The sequence below is a fragment of the Zingiber officinale genome, chromosome 4B, assembly GCF_018446385.1.
Source record: "Zingiber officinale cultivar Zhangliang chromosome 4B, Zo_v1.1, whole genome shotgun sequence".
NCBI lineage: Eukaryota > Viridiplantae > Streptophyta > Magnoliopsida > Zingiberales > Zingiberaceae > Zingiber > Zingiber officinale.
Window position 1 is genome coordinate 94016119 of NC_055993.1, and position 11754 is coordinate 94027872.

The window sequence follows — 11754 nt, forward strand, 5'->3', positions numbered from 1 at the left end:
AACAAAGACCTGTCCTGAGACTTGGTTGCAATGAGCTTTTAGTGAAAATACCTTCCAGTTTGAATTTTCACCTAAGTACACCAATCTTATTCACATAGGTTTGAAGTGAACTCAGTCTTGAACTTAAACCTTTTATATATGAAAATCAATTGGTAACAACTCATCACGGGCGACGATTGAATCCTTCTAGGTTGGTGCATTACGGGCATGCCATCGAATCTTGTTTCATAAGTGCTAAGGAGAGTTGCCTAGACCCCCCACACTGCGGCCACACAGTTACACTTACATAGGTGAGTTCTCCAAGGATGTACTGCGAGCATCCTGTCATTAAGACCTTGAACTCATTATGAGCTCCTAAGCTCATCCTTACTAGCAGTGAAGCATCTATCCAGCGAAGAGACTATGAGATTACATCTCAATCAATTTGATGCTTACGGTTCACCCTTATAACTTGTTTATACCGCATTGAACCTACTTCTTGGGATCTCCAATCAGATAGGTTGGGTTGCCGTTATAGGTGAAACAAAGATAGGCCTCAGTCCCATTCCCTTAATGGATCTCTTGATTTTCTCAGAATCAAGTCCTTTAGTGAGTGGATCAGCAATATTGTCTTTTGAACTTACAAAGTCCAATGACACCACTCCAAAAGACACTAGCTCACGAATAGACTTTAATCTTATTTGTACATGTCTCTTCTGTTTCTGGTTATACTTGGAGCTTCTAATCTGAGCTATTGTTGTTTGATTATCACAGTGTACTGAAATAGAAGGCATTGACTTCATCATCAAGGGAATTTCAGAAAGAAGACTCTTAAGCCAATCAGCTTCAGTTACTGTGGTATCCAAAGCACACAATTCTGCCTCAGATATAGAACGGGTTATAATCGTCTGTTTAACAGACCTCCAAGCAACTGCACCGCCTCCAAGTGTAAAGACATAATCAGTAACGCCTTTACACTCAGCAGTGTCAACTATCCAACTAGCATCACTATATCCCTCTAGGACTGCAGAGAATCTCCCATACCACAAGCCCAAGGATATAGTGCCTTTTAGGTATCTGAGTACTCTGTCTAATGCATCCCAATGTGTTCTGTCCGGACAGCTGGTAAACCTGCTCAATTTCGTTATAGCAAAAGAAATATCAGGTCTAGAACAATTTGTTAAATACATTAGACTACCTATGATTTTTGAGTATCTTAATTGAGACACTGCTACACCAGTCTTATTATTGTGAAGAGTTTTTGAAGGATCATAAGGTGTGACGACAGATGTAACTTGGCTATAGCCATATTTCTCTAATACTCTCTCAACATAGAGTGACTGAGAAATTGCTATTCCATCAGTTGAACGAGTCAACTTCAGCCCTAAAATCATGTCAGCACAACTCATATCCTTCATATCAAACTTACCACTTAAGAAGACCTTAGTCTCATTAATAATAGAAAGGTTAGAACCAAAAAGTAGAATATTATCTACATATAAACATAAGATAATACAATTATCACCTTTCATTTTATCATACACACATTTATCAGAGTCATTCATTTCAAAGCCAAACGATAGCATAGCACTATCAAATTTTTCGTGCCACTGCTTTGGGGCTTGCTTCAAACCGTAAAGAGATTTGACTAACCTGCAGACTTTATTCTCATTTCCAGAAACTACATGTCCCTTAGGTTGATCCATATATATCTCTTCTTCAAGATCTCCATTTAGGAATGCCATTTTGACATCCATTTGATGGACCTCAAGATGATATATGGATGTCAATGCTATTAACACTCGGATTGTAGTAATTCTGGTAATAGGAGAATAAGTGTCAAAATAATCAATCCCTTCTTTCTGTTTGAATCCCTTAGCAACTAGGCGGGCTTTGAATTTATCTACTGACCCATCAGGTTTTAGTTTTTTCTTAAACACCCATTTACATCCTATAGTGGTACACCCAGGAGGTAAATCTACCAACTCCCAAGTGGCATTAGAGATAATAGAGTCCATTTCACTTTTAATGGCCTCTTTCCAGTGCTTAGCTTCAGGAGAAGCCATAGCATCTCTATATGTCACAGGGTCACCTTCTATATTATAGGTGATAAAGTCCTGGCCTAAATCCGTAGACACACGTTGCCTCTTTCTCCTTCTCAGTTCTGTATGCTCACTAGATTCATCTAGTCTAGAGTGATTTGAGGAAGGCGTACCTTCTACAGATAATGGAGCCTCTACGGAAGCAGGCATATCTCTAGTAGGAATACTAGATATAGACTGAGGTGTTCTCGTCTTCATAGGAAATATATCCTCAAAAAATATAGCATCATGAAGTTCTACAATAGTATTTGCATCTATTCCAGAAATTTCAGATTTAATAATCAGAAACCTATATGCAATACTATTTTGAGCATAACCCAAGAAGATACCATCTACGGTCTTTGGACCAAGTTTTTTCCTTCTGTGTTCAGGTACTAGTACCTTTGCAAGGCACCCCCACACTTTAAGGTATTTCAAACTTGTCCTCTGGCCTTTCCAAAGCTCATATGGGCTTTTATCTCTTGACCTCATGGGGACTCTATTTAACACATGGCATGCAGTGTATAGAGCCCCCCCCCCCCACATGAAGTTGGGTAATCCAGAACTGCCTAACATGAAATTAATCATATCTTCAAGGGTTCGATTTGTTCGTTCTACTATACCGTTGGATTGAGGACTATATGGAGCAGTTACCTCGTGAATTATACCTGTATCTTGACAAAATTTTTGAAACAGGTTTGAGGTAAACTCTCCACCCCTATCAGACCTTAACCTCTTAACAGATTTATTTGTTTGATTCTCAGCTTCAGATTTAAAAATCATAAATTTATCTAAAGCTTCATCCTTAGTTTTCAGCAAATAAACATAACAATAACGAGAGTGATCATCAATGAAGGTAATGAAATACCATTTATGGTCTCTTGTTATTACACCGTTAAACTCACAACAATCAGTATTAATCAATTCTAAAATATCAGAATTTCTATCAACTGATTTGAAGGGTTTACGGGGTTGTTTATATTGCACACAAACTTCACATTTTTTCTTATCATTTATGGCATGCTTAGGAATCATGTCTAGATTCATCATTCTTTTTATGGTATTAAAATTGACATGTCCTAATCTGTCATGCCATATATCATAAGACTCAATATTATATGAACAATCAATATCAGTAGATTTATTTAAGGTAGCATTTTCTACATTGAGTTTAAATAAAGCTTCATTAAGGTAACATTTTCCAATAAAGGTTCCTAAATGTAATATTACAACTTTATTACATTTAAAGTTCAACTCATAACCAGCGCGGACTAACTTTGACCCTCTAATCAAATTCCGACGGACTGCTAGAACATGATGCACCTCATGTAGTGACAGGACTTTTCCAGAGGTGAACCTCAAGTCAACTTGTCCTATCCCAAACACCCTGGCTGTAGAATGGTTCACATGGCCATGGAAGTGCCTTCAATTACCTGATAAGTAAGGAAGGCAGAGCGATCAGCACAGCAGTGCACATTAGCACCTGTATCAACTAACCATTCATTGGGTTGATAGATCAAATTTAGTTCGGGTTTGAAGGTAACAAACCTATTGCTGGTGTCGTCACTAGCAGTCACGACATTTGCTTGTGCCTTGGTGTTGGACATATTGCTCTGGTTTTTCTTCTTATGGCAGAATTTGGCATAATGCCCAACTTGTCCACATGCCCAGCACGGCTTGGTTCCATTTTTCTTTTGAATCTTTGGTTTGGGTTTCATCTTGTTCTTCATTTTCTGATTTTTTGAATTTTTTCTTGTCAGATGAGACTACTACGTTTGCCTTTGGAATAAAATCCATAGGCATTCTTTTATCATCATCTTTATGTTTCTTCCGATGTTCTTCTTCTATATTTAAGGCAATCATCAAATCTTCTAAAGAGATTTTACCTCTCCTATGTTTAAGAGTCATGCCAAAATCTTACCAACTCGGAGGCAATTTTTCGATGATAGATAAGACCTGAAATTTTTCAGGTAATGGCATATCTCCTTCAGCAAGACCATGAATTTGAACTTAGAATTCATGTGTCTGCTCAACCACAGATTTGCCTTCTACCATTTTGAAGTTTAGGAATTTTGCCACAGTATACTTTTCTAAACCAGAATTTTCGGAGTTGTATTTTTTATCCAAAGATTTCCACAGCTCTTTAGCCGAAGATGTTGAACAGTATACATCAAATAGTGCGTCTGAGAGGGCAGACAGGATCCCCCCATGGCAGAGGTAATCCCTTTGCTTAAACCTCTGTAAGGCAGCACTATAGGCAGGTTCCTCTTCATCAGGTGAAGGATGATCTGTTTCTATAACGGAGAATAGCCCTAGTGTAGTAAGCCAAAATTTCATCCGTTGTTTTCAACGTCCGAAGTTTTGCCCGAAAAATCTTTCGGATCTAGCACTAGCCTCATCAGACCCCGTTACCCTATCATTTATCATGTCTACTGATGCTTGCAATAAATTCTCTAAAATTGTTGTATATAGAGAGCACTAACACAGTAATAAATTACACTAAAACAGCAAGCATGCAGTAAACAGGTAAATAAAAGAGAGGTCGAGAAAATGTATCTCCGGTTGAAGCATCGGCGTGCCGACTGTCTTTAGAGAATTTATTGCCGCCCACAGTGGCGTGCGTCGCTTCCTGATGCGCGAGATAGATGCACTGCTTCGCTTCCTCACACTCGGGCCAGAACCAAGAACCAGAACAAACTAGAGACTGGCAAAAACAAATCAAGCCGCCTGCAAGCACGAGGCCCACGAGCTGGGGATTTGCACCCCCCCTGCGCGCGCCCGGTTTATGGATTTCCGGCTCGAACCCCCTGAAACCACTTGATTTGGGCTCAGCCCGCGCATGCGTGTAGGCCCCCTTAACATTGCTAAGGATGGAAGGGCTCCATATATAAGCTCTTTCAACCTTCTTGGCTTAGCAATGTGTGACTAAATGTATACACATATGCATTACCAAAACATGAAAATTAGTTTGAATTAAATATATAAAAATCAACAAAATTCAGTCGTTATTTGTTATTATTTTTGTAGTGGTGTGATTTTTTCTGCAGCCGTTTGTTGAGAAGGATCATTTCGTGCACGAGTATTTCCTCCGACAGGAATACGCTATCTTGTTGCCTGTATTGCTGGTGTTCTGCTCATTTTCTTGTGCTTGTTCGTTGGGTGCATTGGGATCGTGTCCAAAAACAAGAAGAAATATGCTTGAAGGAATGCCAAAGAAGTCAGGTTCGTGCTGCTATTCGGGGAGATTTTTTTCTCTTGCTGTAATCTGTTTTGATGTTTAATTATTTCCTTTTTAATTGTTTCAGCTACATTGAAATATATGCTATGGTTTTTTCTATTGGCCTATTGATGAATTTGACCATATATTTGTCTATTTTAAATAAATTTTGTACGCAAACATGACTTTGCATTCTAATACCTATTTGCCAAAACAAAAAGAAAGTAAAAGAACATTTCCTTGATTTCTTGTACAACCCAATAACAAAAAACAAGTATAATTCAATATGATCCAGTTATCAAAAATTTAAACAAAGAGCAGATAAGATAATGATGCAGGATCGTATCCAGAATTTATGTCCTCTGATATTACTATGTTTCCCTTTAATTTGTGATGAGAAGAAAACAAGATTACCAACCTCGCTTTTGGGTCTTGAAGAAGGACGGTCAAGACTACCGATAAGAAAGATGACCAATCCGTGGCCTCCAAACTCAGTTGTTGTCTATTCAAGGTCCAAACGAGATAGAATCGTTTTTCTAGTGGCCAACATGGTCATCTTGTGCCCTTGGCATGAGAATGTTATGATATGTCATTTGATGAATCCCCTACTTAATCACTTACCAACCTTTCTGTTCCCAATAGAAAAGGTCTTAAGCGATTACTCTAATTGTTTAAGCTATTTCTGTAATGACCCGACCCCTCGGCCCCTTGGGCGGCCTAACTGGTGGCCCATTTGGCGGTCCCTTGGGCGGGCCAATTGGCGGTTCAACTGGCAACCCCTTATGTCATTGACTGATGACACTCAGCCGTGTCGTTACTCACTAGGTCTTCCCACCCCTGGTCAGTGGATTTTTACCTTCCCCCAGATTTGAACTCTAGACCTCTAGGCTAAGTACTAGAGTTTATGAATCCTGGTAGGCAAGTGAGCGCCACTCACTTGGCTACCAGGATTCATAAACTCTAATACTTATCCTGGAGGTTTAGAGTTCGAATCCGGGGGAAGGCAAAAATTCACTGGCCAGGGGTGGGAAGACCTAATGAGTAACGACACGGCTGAGGGTCGTCGGTCGATAACATAAGGGGTCGCCAGTTGGGCTGCCAATTCGGCCGCCCAAGGGACCGCCAAGGGGCGTCACGGCCCCTCGGCCCCTTGGGCGGCCACACTAGCGGCCCCTGATGGTCCCTTGGGCGGCCACAATGGCGGTCCAACTGGCGACCCCTTATGTCGTCGACCAACGACCCTCGGTCGTGCTATTACTCACAAAGACTTCCCACCCCTAGCCAGTGGACTTTTGTCTTCCCCAGGATTCGAATTCTAGACCTCCAAGTTAAATAATAGAGTTTATGAATCCTGGTAGCCAAGTGAGTGGCAAAAATACTAGAGTTTATGAATACTAGAGTTTGAATCCAGGGGAAGGCAAAAATCCACTGGCCAGGGGTGGGAAGTCCTTGTGAGTAACAGCACGGCTGAGGGTCGTCGGTCGACGACATAAAGGGTCGTCAGTTGGGCCGCCATTGTGGCCGCCCAAGGGACCATCAGGGGTCTCCAGTTGGGTCGCTAGTGTGGCCGCCCAAGGGGCCGAGGGGTCGTGACGTTACAATAAACCCTCGGCCGTGTCGTTCTCGGACGGAATACCTCAATCAATTTATAAATAAATTGTCCCGCCCCAGAGGAGTCTCTGCCAGAGTAAATTCCGGCAGCATTCCCCCTGTACGGGTGACAATCTGAACCATTTCTACAGACACAATATACCTCAGCCACAAGCGGTTGGAATATACACACAACCACGTAGTTTATATGCAGCCTACTCGGCTGATACAATAAAAACACAACCACGCAGTTATATGTAAATCTAACAACCCACTCGGCTGTACCAGAACCAAACACAGCGGAAATATAATGGACAACATATACAAACTAAAAACGAAGACTGCTAGCCGGCTAGGCTTACACAACACAACACAACAACACTCCAGAAACAAAATCGGAGCACAAAGCTAAATACACTGATACATAAAACAAATAAAACATAAATGGAAACGGTAAGTCTTCTGATGTGACGTGGGAACCAGCAGACAGGATACTCCAAGCGACTCCATAAACAACCTGGTACCTGAAAAAATAGTGTCCACGGGGGTTAGTTCATAAACTCAGCATATACCTACTTCACATGTATAGTAAACTATAACAAATAGTAATAACTATGGAGTACAGTCTTCTGGACAAAAGCTGGAAATGCATAATAGAAAATGCTGAAAAGAACTATACTCACCAGGGCCTCCTATTAGAATAGTCAGGTCGTCAAACCAAGAGTATCATAAATCCTATATGCATGTCAAACAAATGTATCCACCAAAATACAGCATATAAAATGCTGCAAACACAAGCAATAAATGCATCAATGCGTATGATGCCAATGACTTGTCCTGGTCACCCCTGACGCCAATCAGTCATCTAACACACGATGGTGAGACCGAGTGGGTACGGCTGTGACAACCATGCACTCTGCCATCACTGATCCTGATGAGTGACCGAGTGGACGGGATGCTCTCGGAGTACACCTATCCTCCTACCCCAAATCATAAGTGGGGAAGCTCAATGCACTCATCTCCCGGTACACAATGACGGGGTGGGATCCCTGCTGGCTATCACGCTGCATCCACTACCCATGAGCATACCAACGTAGCCAAATAGAGCAAACTGTCTGGCAGCTACCACGTTGCGTCTCTAAACCAACGGAGTCTAACAGATCAGAACTGTCTGCCAGCAACCACGCTAAGTCACTGGACCAACGGAGCCTAACAGCAGACTGCTACACACCTGCCTGACATACCACTAACCCATGAGTGGTGGTGTGTGCAGATCCATATAACTGGCGATGTGCTCGACAATAATGGAGCAGACTATCGCGCAGCATGCAATCATGTGAATGGTGCATGACACTAAGCATGGCAAAATCCTGAACAGCATAGCAATATCCATATACATATAAAATGTGTACCATAGGACAATGAACCAAATCAAAGGTACACAGATCAAATAAGGTATAAAAAGCTATATCCTGAACATAATAAATACATGGTTGTGTCACTACCCCTATAAGCATGTATAATCAAGTAGATACTAACATGAAGTGCATAATAAGTAAACAAAACAAGCATGTAACAGGTATCGGGTAGTGACCAACCGAAGCAAAGACGAACATAATCATTACTAAAGGTTATAACCTACTAGACATATCAACATGACATTATCAAAGATAAGTCAAGGTACCCGCCTCCAATAGAAAGGATCGTATCCAGTCCAAATCCGACGTCGAGATGCTAGTCTCGCGTCAAGGTCCTGTGTCACCAATATAAATATATATACATTTTTATTTATCTACAATTCAAATGAATCGCTAAATAAAAAAAATCCTTAAGAACCATTTAGGGCAAAACCCTAAACCATAAACCTCAACCTGCCTAAGTTAAATCCAACGATCAATTAGGGTTAGTTTTCCTAATCCCTAATCAACCCATTACATAACAAATCTAAATCTAAATCAATCTACACATGAACAACTATCTAAAATAATCAATCAAAACCATGATCTATAGCATGTATCAAATGCCCTACACCTTACCTTGTTTCTCAGCCGCTCCTGTTAATCCACAAGCAAGGAAAGTTGCTGTTGGACGAAGTAACTGCTGCTAGAAAGAAAACAAGAAAACCCAAATCAGCAATTTCCCTTCCAAACCATGTTCCCAAACCATAACCATTACCTCTACGGTGGTAGCTCCTTGTGTCTAACTAAGACACCCCTCAAGACTAGCTGCTGGTGGTCTTCTGTGGCCGAAGAAATTGCTGACAGCGCACACAGCCAAAACCCAAATCCTAACAGCGTAAGGATTTGATGAAGAAAGAACCTGGCAGTGGAAACCTAGGGCTCAGTGAGACGCCTGGTCTCCCGACAAGCTCCTGTGGACCGTGACCCGAAGAGGGAGAGGTCAAGTGGCGCTTAGTGGCTGGCACAGAGGCGGCGATCTATGGTGGGTCGGCACTAGGGTTCCTGTGGCCGACGGTGTCTCAGAAGGGTGACGGAGTCACGGGTTGGCTGGGGCTAGGGCAGAGGAAGTTGCGGCGGCGTAGGCTATGGCGACGACAGCGGTGCTAGGGCACGTGAGTTCGGCGGCACTGAGTCGGCATCGGCGTGCAAAGGAGAAGAGGAAGAGGGGTGCGGCGTCGAGCGGTGGCGCAATGAAGAAGACGAAGAGGAGAAGAATCGGGCGGAGGCGACTAGAAAAAGTGAGGAGAAGAAGTGGCCGAGGGGCTTATATACTCAGGGAGGAGGAAACCGCCGTGTGCATGCGGTTAGGGCAGAGAGATCGCGCGTGAGAAGGCTTGGCTAAGGGCACGGGAGAGGAGAATAAAAAAAATAAAAGAAAATGGGAAATGAAACTTTTCCTCGTTAAAACGGGGTAGCCCAACCAAGCTTTCCTAGGGCCCAATATTATCCCCGTAAACTCATTCATACGATCTCCGAAAAATTCTCGAAAAATTTTCAAAACTTTTGGAAAATTTCTTTAAGGTGTTACGCCCATTTTCGATATTTTACATTCTCCCCCACTAATAAAAATTTGGTCCCCAAATTTCGTTATTTACCATCAGCAAGTACTAGCAAATGCTAAACAGTATAAATGTTGAACGGAACCATAACTTACATACCTCAAGTAAAAAGGTGGGGGTATCGAGCTCGGATCGTATCCTTTAGCTCCCAGGTAGCCTCCTCGTCGGAATGATGCTGTCATCAGACTTTAACTAGTCGGATAGTCTTGTTTCGCAGCTGACGCTCTTTTCGGTCCAGAATCCGTACCGGAACTTCCTCATAAGTGATGTCAGGTTGAACGGGAACTGAGATATCTATCAACACAAATGTGTCATTCGAGTATGTATCTCCTCGGCATAGATACGTGAAATACGTCGTGAACACCTGCCAAGGACGGTGGTAGTGCCAGATGGTAAGCTACTGCTGCAATCCTCTCCAAGATCTGGAAAGGTCGAATGTATCAGGGAGCTAGCTTACCTCTGAGGCCAAATCTTTTCACCCCTTTCGTGGGTGAAACTCGCAGAAATACATGGTCGCCTATAGAGAACTCCAAGGGTCTGTGTCTCCGATCAGCATAACTCTTCTGGCAGTCCTTCGCCTCTGACATCCTCCGTCTAATAGTACGGACCAACTCTGCCTCATGCTGAACTCTATGAGGTCCCAACAGCTGGGCCTCCCCAACCTCATCCCAGAGGGTGGGTGTCCGACAAGGCCTACCATACAACGCTTCAAACGGTGCTATCTGGATAGACGAATGAAAGTTGTTGTTGTAGGCGAACTCTACAAATGGCAAATGGTCCTCCCAACTGCCTCTAAAATCCAATACACAAGACCTTAGCAAGTCCTCTAGAATCTGAATGATCCGCTTTGACTGTCCATCTGTCTGCGGATGGAAAGCTGTACTGAAACGGAGCTGCGTGCCCAAGGCCTGCTGCAGACTTTGCCAGAATCGAGACGTGAAACAAGGGTCTCTATCCGAAATGATACTCAAAGGAACACCATGTAATCTGATGATCTCCCAGAAATACAGATCTGCCAATCGATACAGGGAATTAGTCTTCCGGATCGCTAAGAAGTGCGTCGATTTGGTTAATCGATCAACGATTACCCAAATTGCATCATAGCCTCGTCGTGTCCTAGGCAAACCCACCACAAAGTTCATAGTGATATGTTCCCATTTCCACTCAGGAATAGGAAACCTCTGTAGAAATTCGGCAGGTCTCTGGTGCTCAGCCTTCACCTGCTGACAGACCAGACATCTCGCTACAAATTCCGCGATGTCTTTCTTTATACCATTCTACCAATAAGAATGCCTCAAATCTCGGTACATACGGGTACCGCCGGGGTGGATAGCAAATCTAGAGCGATGAGCCTCCTGAAGTAGCTCCTGTAAGACCGGGTGAGACTGAGGTACGCATAATCTGCCTCGAAAGTATATAATACCCTCCTCATCTCGTGTGAACTCGGTCTGCTGTCTGGAAGCTATCTGGCTGCCAATAAACTACAACTGCTGATCACCGGCCTGGGCCTCTCGGATCCTCGTCCTGATCGACGACTGAGCAACCATGGTAACCAGAATACCCTGCTCTCTCTGTCCCTGCTCCTGAAGGACCAACTTGGAGAAACCCTGAACCAAGTCTGTGACTGAAACTCGGTGGCAAGCCAAAGTCCCTCTAGACTTCCGGTTAAGTGCATCGGCAACCATATTAGCTTTCCTCAAGTGGTAGCTAATGGTACAATCATAATCCTTCAGGAACTCCATCCATCTCCTCTGTCGGAGATTGAGTTCCTTCTGGGTGAAAATGTATTTGAGACTCTTATGATCAGTGAGAAGCTTAAATGTAATACCGTACAGATGATGCCGCTAAATCTTCAAAGCAAAGATGAT